Here is a 19095-nt window from a genome sequence, read left to right on the forward strand (position 1 = left end):
TTGAGGAAGTTGAAAATTTGAATTTCTTTATTAAAATATTGCCTGTAATTTTCACTTCTTAAAATTCTATTAAATTGTTATATTTATTTCATACATCTGTGAGAAATATGGAAATCATTTATTTGGATATATAAATGAGCATGTAGCTGCTCTTATCATATTTGTTCCCAGAGATATTCACCCAGCTAAAAACCATTCTGGTGAATACAACCATTTGCCTTAGAGTATCAAGCACTATATTCAGGCACTATAGCTTAAAACTCTACTCCTTGCTTATTCAGAAAAGTGGGGTCTAAAACTGAATCCAGAAATAATTACGGTGAAAATGTACAGATTTAGAGATTTATCACTAGGGTTAATGTTCCAAAATTGTCCCCTGAGACTAAAACAAATTCATCACAGACAAGATAAAAAAGGAAACCTCAAATTACACTATTTCTAAACATTAGTAAAACCAACAGCTCAAAATTTCAAACTGAGTCTTGAACTGACCCGGTTTTTCAATAGTAGGAATACCAAAGCCAGGGGAATAAATGGCAAAACTTAAGCTCAGTCTGCATTACAATATATCGCTAGCTGTTCCATGAAATAGTTGTTTTATTTTATTTTTTAAAACATTTAATTTATTATTTTTATTTTATGGGTATAGGTGTTATACTTGCATGTAGGTAAGTGTACCTGTGTCGTGCAATGCCTGCAGAGGACAGAGTCAGAAATGGGTGTTGGATCCCTGGGAACTGGAGTTACGGATGGTTGTTAGCTGCCATCTTCTTGTGGTGCCATCTTCTTTTTTGACACAGAGTCTTTTAAATCTGTAGCTTACCAGTTCAACAAGACTAGGTTCAGTTTTATAAAGGCACTTGCAACCAAACCTTATAAGTTTGAGTCTCAGAACCAGCAATGTGGAAGAATAGAATTGATTCTTGTCCTCCACAGGATGCTCGTTTTTACACACATATATGCATACATATGAACACACACAGATATAAAATTAAACAAATATATTTAATTTAATAAAAAAGAGAAGTAATAAAATATTCACTATTCCTGCCTTCTTTTTCAACTTCAAGGCAATACTGCAACTTTGGTCACAAATGGGAGAAAATGAGCTATATTTTCATATATATATATATATAAATATATGTGTGTGTGTGTGTTTGTGTGTGTTTATATGTGCTTTAGAATTATCTAAGGTTAATTTTATCCTTGATACACTTGATACATGGATGGAAATCTTGTACATTTGTTTCATACAGGAATTTATATGGATTAATGTATTTTACTATACAGTAAGAAATATAAATAAAACTATTATTGTTATAACTATTATAGTAAAACAGTTGCATACAGTAAAACGACAATTGTGGTGTGAATGTCAAAATAAATGGCTTAGTCTTCTTTACCAGCTGGAACCATGGAAGCAGTACCAGAGAAGAAAAAGAAGGGTCCTACTGTTCCAGAAACCCTTAAGAAAAAGCAAAAGAATTTCAAGGAATTGAAGTTAAAGGGTCTTTGAAAGAAGATTGCACAAAAATGCTTTGAAACGCAAAAAGAAACCTTATTTATGAGCTTATTTATGATCAAGCTTAGTAACAGTACTTCTATCACAAGACATATAGGCAGATGTACATATCTGATACCCAAATGGCCAGGACTGCAAGATAAGTTGGCAACATCCACGTACCTGCAAAACCCAAATTAGAATTTGCCATCAGAGGCAGGCATGGTGGTGGCCAGGCATGGGAAGCAAACCTTTAATCCCTATACTCTAGAGGAAAATGCAACAATTTTTTGTGAGTTCAAGGCCAGCCTCAACTATATAGTGAATTCCAGGCCAGATGGGGCTTCAGGGAGACCCTATCTCAAAACAAACAAACAAACAAGCAATCAACAAAAAAGCAAAAACCAGAATTTGTCATCAGAATCAGAAATATCAATGGTGTGAACCCAAAGTTCTGTTAGGTGTTACAGCTTCTTCACCTGTGCCAAGTATTCAATGGCACCTTCGTTAAGCTCAACTAGGCCTCAATTAACATGTTCATATTGTAGAACCATACATTGTATGGCATCTTTCTGACCTGAAGTCAGTAAATGAACTAATATAAAATAAGGAGCAGGACTGACCTCACAGATAACTCTTTTATTGTTTGGTCTCCTGGTAAATATAGCATCATCTGCATGGGGGATCTGATTCATGAAATCTAGACTGTTGGAAAATGCTACAAAATATCTTCTCCATGAGATGGAATGAATAAAAAGGACAGCCCATATTGTAGAAGATAGAGGTGCTAGCAAAAGTGAAGAGCAGGGCAAGAGATTTATTTGAAAGAGGAACTAAGGTGTCTCCATGGTATTTTGTAATCCAGTCAGTTACTGAGCAGTGACTGATTGGCAAATTGAAAAATAAATAATAAGTAAAGAAACAAGCAAATAAATAAATAGCTTAAATATATACAGTGGCACGTTTAACCAGAAGTAGTTTGGGGGAGTAAAAATGACTGTTCATTTTGTGATATTTGCAAATGGAACCCTTATTTTCCCTCTTTACATGTAATGCAATGCATTTTTATCACAGTGTAAGTTTGGCACTATCATAATTATCATGGTTTAGTATTAATTTTCTTATAGACAGTAAGCTCTAAGTTTTATAAATCACCATTCACTGTTATTTTGGATATTACATTTTATAAACTTTCTTTAGGAATTTGTATTTAAGCATGGTAGATTGTATTTATAATCCTAGCACTTGGGAGGATATAGGCACAATGATCATGGGTCAATGGCAGTTTGGGCTATATCAAGAAATTGTCACCAAAAATAATAACATTTTGTTGAAAATGCACACTTCATTTCTTTTATCTAGAGAACCAAACTTCTGCACTATATCTATATGTTTCTCCAAAAAATAGTGCAAGGAAATCCTTTTCTGTTTGAAGTATCTTTAACTTTACCACAGCTATTGGTTTATTGAAGTGAAGCACACTTGAAATGTAATTATCATTTTTAATATATCTTTAAATTGTTTTAGAAGAAGCATTTCATTACACCTTTAACATACTCAATAACAGTTTCCAGAGCAAAGATACATCTCATTCAAAAGTGGCTATTAAATTTTTAGGTTCGCTGTTGACCCTAATAACCACATACTTAGAAGAAGCATTTCATTACAACAGCATTGACATATTCAATAACAATTTCCATAGTTAAGATATATGTCTTTCAAAATTGGCAGTAAAATTTTAGATTTACAGTTGAATTGATATAATTATACAATATTGTACTCAGTATAAACCCTATAAGACATAAAATTAATGAGGTTTTAACCTTTAAAAAAAAGATCTCTATTTCATTATTAAAATATGCAGTTTCATACAAAAAAACTTCATTTTTCATGCAATTAACACTAAGGTGCACATGTGTTTCTTATCTCTATATATCTGATTATTACTAGTCACAGTCAGTTACTTTCTGAGCTCCTTGGTATCTGAGCATGGATATAAAGTCATCAGGTATAGTTCAATGGTAAAGTTTTTCATATCTACTAATTATTAAGGAGCAAATTTTTATGCTTTGAAGAATTTTTAAAAATTTTTTAAATATAATAACCACATAATTAAAAGAAGCATTTTATTACAGTTTTAACATATTCAGTAACACACTCCACAGCAAAAATACATTTCCTTCAAAAGTGGCTGTAAATTTTTAGGTTCACAGTTGAATTAATACCATTACACAATACTGAACTCAGTATTAACCCTGTAAGATATAAAATTGAATGGGTTTTTTTCCCTTTAAAGAAGATCTCAATTTCATTTTAAAATGTGCTGTTTCCTACATTTTTAATGCTACTAACACTTAAGATGTTTGCACATGTGTCTTTAATCTCTATGTATCTGATGATTACTAGTCACAGTTGGTTACAATCGGATCCTTAGTACCTGAATATGGATATAAAGTCATCAGGTAGATTTCACTGGTAGTTTTTATTACCTCTACTATTTAAAAAGTAGTAAATTTTTATGCTTCCTCCTCAAATGTAAGTCTTCTTTTAAAATTTGTTGATTTTTTGTGTGTATATCATACAGAACTTCCTACACAGTCTTGTTCATCTATATACCCGCTTCCCAAATGGCACCCTCCCATAGCCTCCCCCCTCCTACATACTGGAGCCCACATACTCTGTCATTCTGTTAATGTCCTCTATGTTGTTAATACCCCCAGCCATTCTCCAGTACTTGTCTGTCTGCTGAATCTAGTCAGACTGTCTAGAGATCCTTGTTTTAGGAAGATCAGCTGTTCTTCATCTAGAAGCAATCAGTTGTCAATAATCCTTTAGATAAGATTGGGGTCTGTTGTTTGTTTTCCCATTTCTATGCTGGTTACTGTCTGAGAGTCTCTTGTGCCACCTTGGCCAATAACTCAAAGGAAGGTATCACCTGTCTGGCATTGTTGCTTGTTATGTAGCCTTTAGCTAAATATATGGACTCTTAAAAATTATATTGACCCCATTAATCTTTGGTTATACTTTCTTTTTGGGTGTTTAAGACCCTACAGTAGGCCCAGATAAAACATTTATTTTTATTCTTAAGGTCATTTGAGGATCTGTTCCTCAGGGGTAACAAGGGCTTGGGAGGAGCCCTGACTCCTTTCTTTTGCCAGTTCCGTCTATGTGAAGATGAGTTAAAGGTCCTGCTCGACCATGACTGGCTACACTTGGAAGCATGGAGGAAATGTTTCTTCTGTGTTGAGCCTCCCCTTCGTAAACTGGACACTGGTTCAGATCCAATTGGTGGGGTCTCCACGACCTCCTTGATCAAGAGGACAGGTGACTCACCACAGTTACAGGACATTTTGAGAGATGCTCATAGTCCCCGGGAACTTAGTCGACTTAGGAGGGCAAGGAGCAAATACTGTCCTTTATGTCCCCCTGAACAAATTAGTAGAGGTCTCAAAGTATGGCTGTTAAACATCCAAGAAGTTTAGTTCCTCCAGTCTGCTACTTTTAATTACCATAGGCCATGTAGATAGAGCTTGGGCAAAGACCAAACAATCTCTGATAAACCTTGCCTAGACATATATTACATTCTTTGATCTGGTTGTAAGTGTAATTTGTCAGTAGGTTGTTGACGTAATGTGGTTCTCTCTGGTTTTCTAAAACTAGCTAGGCATTATTTATGTCTCACATTGTCTAACCCTTGGTCCCACCTCTCAAGCTCCTTCTTTCCCTTTATCCCCTAGGTTTCTTGTATAACCTTCCTTCACCCCTCCCCTTAAATTAACCCCATTATTGTCCATATCTCCCTTGTTAACACCTGTTTTCTACTGTTCTTCTCTTTCAGATCCTTTCTTTTCATTTACCTCCTAGCTTCCTTTTCATTATCCTGGTTCCTGTAGTTATGGCTTGATACATACTCCCTTATAAGGATTTGGTGCTAGAATCCACATATGAGGGAGAACACACATCAATTTTTTTCCGAGTCTGTGTTACTTCACTCAATATAACAACTTCTAGTTCCATCCATTTACCTGCAAATTTCATGTTTTCATCTTTCTTTACTGCTGAGTAAAACTCCATCATATAAATGAAACACATTTTCATTATCCACTCGTCAGCTGAGGGACACTTAGGTTTCTTCCATCTCTTAGCTATTGTGAGAAGAGCAGCAACAAACATGGATGTACAAGTGGCTCTGCAATAAGATGAGATCTTTGGGTATATGCTAAGGAGTGGTATAACTGGGTCAAAATGTAGGTTCATTTGTAGTTTTTTAAGAGTTCTCCATTGATTTCCATAGGGGTTGAACAAGTTTGCAGTTCCACCAGATGTGGATGAGCATTATGCTTTCCACAAATCCTCTCCAAAATTTGATATCCTTTGTTCTCTTGATCTTAGCCAGTCTGACTGGGGTAGGATGAAATCTTAAAGTGCTTTTAATTTGCATTTCCCTAATTATTATTGATGTTGAAGATCTTTTAAGATGCTTCTTAGCCATCTTTTTTTCCTTCTTTTGAGAACTCTCTGTTCAGTTCCTTAGCCCGTCTTTTAATTGGGTTACTTCCTTTCTTGATTCTTTGTTTTTTGAATTTGTTATACATTCTGGATGTTAAACCTCTGTCAGATGTTTCACTGGTGAAGCTTTTCTCCCATTCTGTGGGTTTTCTCTTCACTTCCTTGGTTGCTTCTTTTAATGTACAGAGCTTTTTTAGTTTAATGAGGTCCCATTTGTTGATTCTTGATCTTGTTTCCTGGGCAGTTGATGTCCAGTTTAGAAAATCCTTTCTTACACCTATATCTTGTAGGTTATTGCCAATGTTTTCATCTAACAATTTCAGAGTTTCAGGCTTCACATTGAGATCTTTGATCCATTTGGAGTTGACTTTTGTGCAAAGTGAAAGACCGGGTTCAGTTTCATTCTTCTACAGGTGGATATCCAGTTTTGCCAGCACCATTTGCTGAACATGCTGTCTTTCCTCCAGTGAATGTTCTGTTCCCCTTTGTCAAATATAAGGTGGCTGAAATTGAATATACTCATATTTATGCCTTCAATTTTGTTTCATTGATGTATGGATCTATTTTTGTGCCAGTACCGTGTTGTGTTTATTACTATAACTCTGTAATATAGTTTAATATCTGGTATAGTAATACCCCCAGCATTGATCTTAGTGCTCAGGGTTTCTTTGGCTATCTGAGGTCTTTTGTGATTCTATATGAATCTTAGGATGGTTTTTCCAATTCTGTGAAAAATATCATGGGGATTTTGATTGGCATTGCATTGAATCTATAAGTAGCATTTTGTAGGATGGTCATTTTCACAATATTAATTTTTCCATTCCATGAGCATGGAGGTCGTTCCATCTTCTAATATCTTCCTCAATCTATGTATTGCAATGATTTTTATTACAGATAAGTACTACAGTATCATTTTCATTTGGGAAATGAACATGCATAACAAACCTCGCCTTTTAGATGGATTGTAGCTCCTACTTATAATTATTATAGGTTAAATTTAACAATATATGTATTTGTTTTATTTGCTAAATATATTAGCAACAATCAAATATAGATTACATTTATTTTTAACCTTTTATAATGGTAATTTATTGGAGAAATTTATTGTTGAGATGGTATTGCAATTTCTAAAACAAAAATCGGAACCAATGTATTATCTAGAAATCCCATGGCTGTGTCTATATGTGGTTGAAATAAGATCAATGTGACAAAGAGACACCTGAAACTCAATGTTTCCTGAAGCATTATTCATAATAGCCAACATATGGACAAAATGTAAGTGTCCATTAACTGATGAATGAATAAAGCAAATGTGATATACATGTGACATTTAAAACATCTCAGAGATTTATTTTTTTATTGAATTGTTTGTATGTTTCATACAGCAGAGGTTTATTCTTTTTAAAAATCAAGCACTGGAATTGAAGTTACAAGTCATTATGTGGTTTGTTAATTGTTCCATCACATTAAAAACTGTTAACTAGGCAATTATTCAAAGTACTCTAACCTACTGACCTAATATATTCTTATACATAGATACAGATGAATGGAATGAAATAGGTTGTTTGTATGGTGTTGGTGGGTCTTCTTAGATAAATAAAAATGTACATAAAATACTACTATTTAGTTTAGCAAAAACTACAAGATATTTTTTCAAGTAACTGATATTACATAGTTCCTAAAATAAAATTGGTATTGCCAGGTGAGGTGGTGCATTCCTTTAATGCCAGCACTTGGGAGGCAGAGGCTGGCGGATCTCTGTGAGTTCAAGGCCAGCCTGGTCTACAAAGTGAGTTCAAGGACAGCTGGGGCTAGAGGGAGACCCTGTCTCAAAAAGACCAAAATCAATAATAAATAAATAAATAAATAAATAAATAAATAAATAAATAAAATAAAATTAGTACGGACTAACAATAGATCCTTCCTTTGCTGAGTGAGTGTATCAAGTACATTACAATTCATTCCCAGCATAGTCACAGCAGCACTACACAGCCCTCAAGATTTACTTGAGTTTCACTTCTTTCACTGTATGCAATTGCTGTTATCTGTTATGAAAAAATATTGAACATTTATTTTGATTTTGAAATAAGTCACGGTATTAACCTGTATGTGAAGCTCAAGTCCATTCATCTAATTCTGTTCAGGCTCACCATTATTTGCTTCACAAATGGGATATATATCTTAATTCATCCATAAATAATGGCACTGCATTCAATTAAAAGCTTTGCTCAGTTGTCAAGTACTACTTATTAGGTGAAATACTATTGCATTTAAATGTGATTGAAAATAAGTCATACATATTAGGTGCTATTAAACTTACTTTGTTAAGGACACATGGCTCCCACACCCTGGCCACCTACCTTGGGATGCAGGTTTCTGGAAGCAGGCTCAACGGAGAGTTGGTTGCCACTACCCCACTTTGCCAAACCCTCTGGTGCCAGGGGCTGGACCTGTGGGAAGCCAACATGATGCTCTACACTGTACCCATGGTGATACAGGGGCGAAAGAGCATTCCCTAGGGGGTTCTTAGTAATGTTCATAAAATAGTTTAAAAATGGTCCCAAACAGAAGTTTTAGGACAATTTCATTAGAATTTAAAGAAAATCCTCAGGGTAGTCAAGCTGGAAATCTTAGCAGTTGCCTTGAGGAAGAGAATGGCGGGGAGAAGGAGACAAAACCACGAAGCCTGCAGGTTTAGAGCCTGCATGGAGGTCAGATATGTGACTGGCAGTCATATGACTGGAAGAAGAAAGCTTTAGAGAAAAAGAAAAGAAATACAAGATGCAGCGCAAAGTGTTAGAGAAAGCATGTTTAGGAAAGGAATATGAAGAATAAAAGAAGCGATTATGCTTTTCTGAAGAATTCAGAAAAGTGAGAAGACTTATACAGAGCTACATTACATATCTGTGTCTGATTCCGGGTAGGTATCTCATTAACACAGCAGTAGGTATTCCGCTCATCTATTTAGCATGACTTATGGTGAACCTGTCTTCCTAGGTGCAATTCTATGATCAGTAAAACTGGAAAGGCAGATCTTCCAACAGATAAACTAGATGTTTCATAATCTTGACAATATGGCTATTTTCTACTCTAAAAATGTTCTGCCAGCCATCATCATCATCCAAATGACAGGCTGGGCACAGGCAAGAAAGGACTTAGCAACTAAGAAAAAACATGGTTGAAAGCCATGATGTTGGCTATGGTGGGTCTCAGCAAAATGTGACTCTCAGTAAGATGTCTTATCACTGGCTCCTCCTGGCCAGGAAGGAAGATGTGAAGGCCAAAAATACCAAAAAAAAAAAAAAGCCAACCAGAACCTTGACTGTTAAAATAACAACAAAACAAGGAACCTATTTGTCCTTTTGAGTGAAAGAAAAAGGTGCTTTTCTCTAATATAGATGACCCTCAAATGAGAAAGTCAAGCCAGCAAGTAACTGTTGCAGTGTTTTGCTCTACAAATGTCAAATTCTCTATCAATTTTGTCAACCTCAATATTTATTTTTAAAATTTAAGAGTAATTTTATAGAATCAAGAATTTCATATAATGAAGTTTGATCATATTCAGACCTCCTCCCCCATCTCCACCCTCACCCTACCACCACCCACTCCTCATATCTGACTATATGTCTCTATTAGCAATTGAAAAATTCCACCCATTTTCCATAGCACCTCTGAGCTGAGTGCCAGAGAAATCATATTTCATTAGAGTGTCAATGAGCTATAATTCTTACAGAGGTGTGTCAAAGTAATGGCTTATTCCCTATCCTTCTTTCACAGTTTGTGTCAAAATACAAACAAGTTTCGTGGAATAGGAATTTTCACTCCTAATTTCTGTTTTCTCTTACACATGGCTTAGGAATGTCACATAGGTATTTCTCTTTTCCACAGCACTTAGAAACGCTCAGTTTTCCTCATCAAAGTTAGTTTGTAGCCTATGCATTTACATGCAGTCCTGAGTTCAGAATTCTGAGATCAATATAGAAGCACCTATGATTAGATAAATAGTCATCTTGTGCAATAAATTAGTTCCTCATATAGTCCATCTCACACATTCAGTCTCTTGTGGGTTGGTGCACACCAAGCCCTGGGCCAGCTGCTCGGTTGTGCTCATCCCTGTGCTGTCTTTGCTCTCAACACCGTCACTTTGAGTTGTCTTGTCATATTCCTTCTTGTATGTGTCTAACTCATGCAGAACAATGAGCTCTGGGTTGTGAAAGAGAATTTATTTTTGTACCTGTCTTTCATGCTTTGGTCCACCGGTTGAACAAACACATCTACAGAGTATTATAAAATGTCATATCTTAAACACAAGGATAATTGTGTAGACAGAGCAACAGAAACAGGAAAATAATAGAAATCAATATAGTTGAAATAGTGATCCTCTCCCATGAACCTGGAAATGTGTTCACCCTACTGTGAGCCTGTACCTGTGTTCTTGTCCTGTGACTCTATAACTCTCATGTGTCTGGTCCTGTGGTTATCTTCCAAGAGCCTGGAACTGTGGTTGTCTCCCATGAACCCGGAGCTGTGTTCACTTCTTGTGAGCTGGCATTATGTCTCCAGTGGTCCATAGCTGTAGTCCCTCTGTATGAGCCTACAATTGTCATTGCCTCCTGTGAACCTGCAACTGAAGTCCCCTGGCACTGTGTAGGTTGGGGTCTCCAGTGAGCTGGGACTATGAACCCTCCCTTAAGCCAGTGTTTGTGGTCTGCTCCTGTGAGCTAGAGCTGTGATCTTATCCTGTAAACCTGGAGCTGTGGTTCCATCCTGTGATCCTGAAACTGTAGTCTCCTACTGTGAGCTGGAGTTGTGGTCCCCTACTTTTACCTGGACCTATAGTCCCATCCCATGAACCTGGATCTGTAGTCTCCTCCTGTGAAACTGGAAGTATGGTCCTATCTCCTGAACCTGGAGCTGTTGTCCCCTCCCCTGAATCTGAAGCTGTAGTCCCCTCTCCTGAACCTGGAACTGTGGTCTCCTCCCTTGAATCTGGAGATGTTGTCCCCTTCTGTGAACTAGAGAAGCGATTCTCACCTGTGAGGCAAGAGTTGTAGTCCTCTCCTGTGATGGAGCTGTGGTTCCCTCTAGTGAGCATGGATTTGTGGTCCTCTACCATGAACCTGAAGTTGTGGTCCCTTCCTGTGAACTTAGAGCTGTAGTCACCTCTGGTGAGCCAGAGTTACAGTCCCCTTTTGTGAGATGGAGATTGTGTTCCTCTCCTGCCTAATTGGAGCTGTGGTTCCCTCCCATGAACTTGAAGCTGTGGTTCCCTCTGGAGAAACAGGAGTTGTGGTCCCCTCCTATGAGCTGAAGCTGTGGTCCCTTCTTGTGAACCAGAGTTGTGGTCCTGTCCCATTAACCTGGAACTGAAGTCACATACTGTGAACCAGAGTTGTGACTTCCCATGAGTCTGAGTTGTGGTCCTCTCCCATGAATCTGGAGCTGTGGTCCCCACCTGTGAGCCAGTTTTGATCTCCTCCTGCAAGATGGAGGTGCGGTCCTCTACAATAAAGGTGGGGCCGTGGCCCTCTCCTGGAAGCTGGAGCTGTGATCCACTCCTGTGAACCGGAGTTCTGGTCCTCTCCTGTGAGCTAGAACTATGTTCCCCCTCTGTGAGATGGAACTGAGGTCCTCCTATAAAACTTTCCAGCCCCAATTTTATATTCTTTAATGTTTAAAAAAAAAGTCTAATCCACAAGGTGTCATGTCCCTAAACTAAAATATTAAATGTAGTATTTTATCAGAAAGACAAGTGTGTAATATAGAAGGAAACATCAAACTTAGTAATGTATGGATATCAAATACAAATAAAAGGTACAAATTTATTTTAGTAGTTTTAGTACTACTTTAAAATTTTTAAATGTTTATTTATTTTTGGTTTATCTGTGTGTGTGTGTGTGTGTGTGTGTGTGTTTGTGTGTGTATGTATGTATCTAAGTATGCACCTGCCATGGTGCATGTGCAGAGGTCAGAGGGCTCCTTGTGGATTCAGTTCTTTCTTTCAAACATGTGGGTTTCGAGTTTGAACTCATGTCTTAGGCTAGGGAGATGGATCAGAGGACAAGGATTTGGCTCTCCAAAACACACACATAGAAATAGAAGAGCCAGACAGCCCACTTATAATCCTAACATTATTATGGAAGTGGAAATGGGACCTTAGAGTAAACTGGCTAATTATTCTAGCCACATCAGCAAGCTATAGATGGAGCAAGATACCATGCCTCAGCAAATATATTGGGGGAGTGCCTGAAGAAGGCGCATGAGCACAAGACATATAATTTTGGTCTCCACAATTATATATAAACAGTCTACACACAGAAAGACAGACAGACAGACAGACAGACAGACACACACACACAAATGAAATAAGTAAAACCAAAAAATAAGTCTTCATAAACAACAAAGTCTCAAAATGAGTCAGTAATCAAGTTCATTTATACTTGATGCTTTAGTCTATTATTTGTAGTTATAGTATGTTACCTGAAACTACGTAAGTTATGAAGCATAGAAATTTGTTTTTATTCACCTTAGAACAGACATGACTTAGTAAAATGATGGACTTAAATGTTCCTCTACATGACTTAGTGAAGTAAAAGTGTCAGGATAAGAAATAATAAACAATATTCCAAAGGAAGAAAAAAATGTATTAAAGAGGGTGGTGTGGAGAAGCAAAATGGTGGTGCAATAAAAAGAGTTAAGCTGAAGTGACATTTTCAGAATCCTCCTGGAGAAGAAAGTAAGGGAGCACAGCCACAACGCCTGCCCTCTGAGCTGAGCCAGGCCACATGGCTCAGCCATCAGAAACTTTTTACTCCAGGACTAAAATGTTTGCAAAATCACCAGCCATAGAAAGCAAGCTAGAGTATAACCAGGAGCCAAGATCTATAGAGGTGAAGACAGGTAGCTAAAAGGTGGCACTGGCTGTGGAGGTACCAGAGGAGGAATCGTGGCTCAGGAGGATGAAGCTGTCTCACTAGTGGGAGTGGCATAACTCAGCACAGGTATCCCAAAATCAGAGGCATGAAGAATATATGACCTTGCACCACAGTTAAGCAAGTGATAGTGTGGAAAAATAAGACAAGAAATTGGATGAATCTAATACTCAATTGAAGATAGACACAAATATTCTCAGGTTAGAACTATGGAACCTTAGTGCAAAACATTCCAGGTCCAGGATGGATGAAAGTTCTAAATGGCAGTGGTAAATATATGATCATGGGTGCCTTCCCACTGTCTCAGAGCCTCAAACACATGTTGGGAAAATGTAAACACACTGCACAGCAAAGAGAAGCCTGTCATTGGAAGGTAGGGTAAAGGAACTTAGGGCGGTAACCCACAATCAGATCAGATAAACTCCCACTGAAAGTTGAGTCTGTTACACAAATATTTCTCAGCAGTGAGAAAACGTTTGAATAACAGAAAAAAGGCGCCCTCTCTGCACCTCCAAGGTTAGTTAAAAAGAGGTTGCGTGTACCCACATTCATTCCAAAAGGAAGAAATCCTAAATGATGCTATAATATTTTCTGTTTAATTTTATTTACTATATTACTCTTTATTTTTTAATTTTACCTTTTGTGTTTCAATTGTTTGTTTTAGCTTGTGTTCTGCCAAAACAGGCTTTTATGATTCTGCTTTCTTTTTCTATAACTGTTCTATAAGAGTCTATTATTTTTCATATGTCCAAACCATACATTTCACTTTTATTCCTACTTTACTTACTGCAGTGAGTAATATAGATTGTCAAAAGGCTGGCGATATGACTCAGCAGTTAAGAGTACTTATTGCTCTTGCAGAGGACACATGATTGGTTCCCAGCACCTACATGAGGTAGCTAACAACTATCTATAACTCCAGTTCCAGGGGATCTGATACCCTTTAGCTTCTGCAGATACCTCCAGAGACATGGTGTAAATAAAATCACAAAGACACATATACAAATACACATAAAGTAAATAAATCATTTAAAAATATTGATTGTCAACTTGGAAGTATCTCAAATATAGAAGATAAAAGCCTCTGGATATATTTGTGAGGGATATTCTATATTAGACTAATTGAGATGGAAACACTGTAGGTGTGGACAATATGGGGTCTTTCACTGAATTAAAAGAAAGCAAGGTTAAGAACAAATGATCATTACCCTCTGCCTTTTGACTGTGGATTCAATGTGATCAACCACCTCAAAATTCTGTGGTCATGATTTCTCCTTCACACCACAATGGTCTGTATCCTCAAATTGTGTGTCAAAATAAACCCTTTCTCCCTTAAGCTGCTTTGTTCAGTGTATTTAACCACAGCAACAGAAAAAGTAACACACTTCTCATAATTTTTGTTGTCTTTTAATTTAATGAATGATTAGATCCAAAAAGCAAAAAAGTACATTTGTCTAAATGTTACACTAGTGCTGCTATCAATGAAGATTTGGAGGTGGGGATAATTGAAATACACCAGTGTTTTGTTTTTTTTTTAAACTTAATTTGAGCATTAGGCTTGTCAAATTAGACTTTCTGTTGCTACTATCAGATACCCTACCCTAAATAATAGTGGGGATCTTAAGCCTAAGCAAATAAATATCTCCAAGAAAACTTAAGAAAGCTAAAGCAAACAAAAGGAGTGTAGAAAGACATAAATATAACTAAGAGACACATTCATCTCAAGCCAAAAAAGAAACACAAATGTGTGGTCAAAGATTCTACCGTAACACCTACAGTAGCTCACAACAACGCAGTCACTTGAAATATGTATTCCATTCTTCTCTGAATTCTCACTTTTTCCAATTTTGCATATATTACCATTTTGAAATTGTTCCACATTATGCTGGCTATTCTGTTCTGATTTTATTTTGTTTTATCATTTTATTTTATATTTCTGCCTGAGAAGTTTCTAATGATGTTTCTTAAGGTCACTAATTCTTTCCATACTTGTCTTTGACCGATTGTTGATAAGGGTTATTTTTTAAGTATTTTATTTCTTATTTTTATTTTATGTGTATGAGTGTAAAGCCTGCATGTGTGTAAGGGCATCCGTATTGTGCAATGCCTGCAGAGGTCAGAAGAGGGCCTCAAATTCCTGAAACTGGAGTTACAGATAGCTGTTAGCCTCCATGTAGGTGCTGGGAACTGAAACCTGATCCTCTACAGGAGAAGCCAGTGCTCATAATGGCTGAGTCATCTCTCCAGCCCCAGGCAGTCTATTATTTTAAAAATTTTATTATAAAAGATTTATTATTTTTTCTATAATTTGTATTGAATTTTTATGCATTCTTTTAGCTATGGTATTTTTCTGTTTCTAGTTCTCAGGTGCGTTGTCTACAGTCTATTTCTCAGTTTACATTACTCACTTGCTCTTCTCTTATTATCTACTTTTGCAATGAACCCATTAATGTACTGGTTGCATATTTTTTCTGGTTATGTGAATTTCACTATTTCATAATTTTGACATTTGCATCATATCTGAGTCTGGTTTCCCTCTTTGTCAATAGAGACTGCTTTTTGTTTCCTTGCTTTTCTATTCTATCTCATTTTTCAGTGAATACTGAACATGTTAGATGAGGTAATAAACCATAATCTAACAGGCCTTTCCGTGAACATTTATGTTACCCTACATATCAGTTGGTCAATATTTATTGTTTCTTGTAGTTATACTGATACTTAAATTCATCTTTTGCCCAGGTTTTTAACTATTTTCTTGGCCTTTGAATGACTTTGGCTATACTTCTTAGAGAAAACCTGCATCTCACAGCTCTTTTACTTGATATCTAGTGCTACTATATTAGAGTCTTACTGATGCAGTAATAGCATGTAGAGAAGAAAAATATATAATTTTGAATAAATCCAAATCCATTAATTGGCCATTTATCCCATGCTATATATGTATACACACACATATATGTATATATATATATAATTTAATGTAAATTAAAATGTGAAAGTTTGTAAAATAAGCAACGTTATTATACAAAACTTCTATGCCTATATTAACATTAAAAATAGAAGTTAAGGCATAAAACATTATTATTAAATAATCTCATTGAATGACATAGTAAGTATAAATTTATGGACTTTATATTACTTCTAGGTTTAGAAAAAAATTTCAACAAATCTTGCCCTCAAAATATATGAAGTAAACTATTAAAAATATTATGAGAACAAATAAATGAATGTTATTACAGTATATGTTTTTCAACTTTTTTGTTTCAAACTATGTTTTGCAACAGATTTTTCCTCTGAAGGTGTAACACACATACAACACACACATACACACCAAAACTCCAACATAGACATTCAGGGAGTTTTCACTGGGGTTACCAACAGGAGCAGTTACTTACAAGCAAGAGTGATGACTCAAAAAAGCAGTTGCCATCACCAAAATCCTACCCAAGATGGCTGGTGAGGCTCAAGAAACCTGTAAACATAGAGGGCTTTTTTTTTTTCTTTTGAGACAGAGTCTCCCTGCAGCCTCAGCTGGCCTGGATTCACTATGGAGACCAGGCTGGCCTCAAGCTCACAGAGATCCACCTGCCTCTGCCTCCCGAGTGCTGGGATTCAAGGCATGTGCCACCATGCCCGGATTAACATAGAGATCTTTATACAACTTGCACACAGTCTTGAACCTCTACTATGAAGCTCAGCTGATCCAAATATCCTTTATAAGTTTTTTACTGCTATAATCTTAGAAGATTACTCAGACACATGACATTTGGTTTACCTGAGACTCAGCAAACTCCAAGTTCTTCTGGAGGAACTGTTACAATTATTCGAAAACTACTATACAACAAACTATTAGATCAATTGTCAAAATGTGTTAAGAAATATTAAGTATTTTTAATGTTATATATCTGTATTGACTCAATTTAACCAAAAAATTATAGGAAGTTACTATTAATATGAATTTTACTTCAAAGACTGGAACATTTGCATGTTATGTTTATTTACCTAAAACTAATTTGTAAGTGGCAGAATCCATATATAACTTTAGCATCTTATGAAGCATAAAAAAACATTTTTTCCATAAAGTATGCTTTTAGCCAAGAGAAGGATACATGTTCTTTTTAGAATATATAGTATATATCAATATGATATACAATTTAATCTCTAAAACAATCTGGAAATAGATAGTAACCCTGCTTTATGATAAAAAAAAAATGAGGCAAAGATTTAGAAAACAGCACCTCCAGAGAGCATTGAATTCTTGATTGGATTAATTCCATGTTTCATGCATATCCTCCTATATCATACTCCTTTAAATAGTGAGAACTAACAATGAGGTGCAAAATATAGGAAATCATTATGAGATTATTTGTGCATAGAGTTTGGATCACGGATGGGTAGAAATTGGGGAAAGTCATAGTTCATATTGGTAAAAATGTAAGTGTTAATACTCTTCTTACAATTCACTATGTGTCAAACTGTAAGGTATTCATGACATCCTATTTGTGTGTAGTACTTTTACTCCACTTCAGATCTCCTATCTTTCATTGTCCTACTAAGGAATATCACTAAAAAGTCATTAGTTTTAAGTGTTGTATTCAATACAATTTGTTAAATTTTTCTGCATTTCATACAATATCTTTTTATTTTATTTAATATTTTAAAATTTTATATGTATGAGTGCATTGCCTGCATGTCTGTAAGTGCATGTGTGTTGTGAAATGCCTACGGAGGTCAAAAGAGGGTGTCAGGTTCCCTGGAACTGGAATTACAGATGGTTGTTAACCATTAACCACCATGTGGATGCTGGGAACCCAACCCGGATCCTCTGTAGGAGCAGTCAGTGCTCTTAACTGCTGAGCCATCTCTCCAGCCCCTCATACAAAGCATCTTGATCGTATTTAGATTTACACCCCATCCCCTATCCGCATGTCCCCATAACCCCTTTACTGGATCTTATGCATTCTCTCATATATGTTAAGGCCTATCGAGTCACATTTGAGTCTCCAGGTGTCCCTTGGTGTGAGTTCATTCACTGGAGTGTGGTCAGTCTATCCAGCATCACTCCCTTAAAGAAGACCAATTCTCACTCAATCAGCAGTGATCAGTTGCCAATAGCTCCTCAGATAAGGTTGGGGATATTACCGACTTACCCAGTTCTATGCTGCATTTTTGTCTGCTATGAGTTTGCATGGGTCTTGTGCATGCTATCACAATTGCTATAAGTTCCTATGTTCAAATTCTCAATCACATGGAAAACTTTCTTTATGGTTATCAACACCCCAGGTTCTTAAAGTTTTTCAACTCCCTCTTCCACAATGGTCCCTGAGTCCTGGGTGGCAGGGGTTTAACACAGGAGTCCTATTCAGGGACACACACTATACAGTATCTTATTCCCTGCATTTTGCCCAATTGTGGCTTTTTGTGTTAATCACCCTCTGTTACATTATGAAGCTACACTCCTGAAAGTTGAGAGATGCATTAATATTCTCTCTACCCCTGTTCTTCTATGTTGCATGTTCCATGACCCTTCGGTGTAGAGGGTCCACTGAAGAAGTGTCACTTAGGGATGGGAAACTCACAGACACCACTTCTCTGTGTGTGATCAGTTGTCAAACTCTGTAATGGTTTCCATCTGTTGCTAAAAGAAGTTTCTTTGATAAGTTGTGAATGGTATACTTGTCTATAAATATAAGGATACGTGTTTATTATACAGCAAGAAATTAGGTTTGTCTAGGGATGTGACAGAATCTTGAGGGTAAGACCCTATTGCTGAAGAGAGATAATACTTCGGACTTAGAGCAATAGAGCTGGAAATGACCTGCAAGCTTCCTGCCCTGAAGACAAGCTCTCATAGTATCAAAAGATACTCTGTAAGCTGATAAGGGAGGAAATCAATGGTCCAACTCCAGATGCATAGCTTAATAGCCACAATGACGGCCAGCACAGCAAACTCTGTCTATTGGTTTAGTAGTGCAGTTTTATCTTGGGGATAATCAGCAATCTAATGGGACTTAAAGCCTGCTCAAAGGGAGAGAACTCATGTATGATATGGTAAACTTAGCCAAATCCACACATGACTGAAGAAGTCATCGATCCTAAAGGAAAACCTACCTCTGTCACAGCTCTAAGTGTTTTTTAATGCAGATAAACATT

The 19095-nt window shown here is 36.5% G+C and overlaps 1 non-coding gene and 1 pseudogene across 1 annotated transcript; one reads left to right on the forward strand and one right to left on the reverse strand.

Annotated features, from left to right (window-relative positions):
* The first annotated feature begins 1414 nt into the window (after window positions 1-1414).
* LOC103725374 lies at window positions 1415-2241 on the forward strand (annotated as a pseudogene).
* A 7927-nt stretch (window positions 2242-10168) lies between these two features.
* Window positions 10169-10296, reverse strand: LOC115068425. The gene has a single exon (XR_003847771.1). It is a non-coding gene; the product is annotated as a small nucleolar RNA SNORA40 (small nucleolar RNA).
* Between the last annotated feature and the right edge of the window lie 8799 nt (window positions 10297-19095).

The sequence above is a fragment of the Nannospalax galili genome, unplaced genomic scaffold (assembly GCF_000622305.1).
Source record: "Nannospalax galili isolate Female #2095 unplaced genomic scaffold, S.galili_v1.0 scaffold10, whole genome shotgun sequence".
NCBI lineage: Eukaryota > Metazoa > Chordata > Mammalia > Rodentia > Spalacidae > Nannospalax > Nannospalax galili.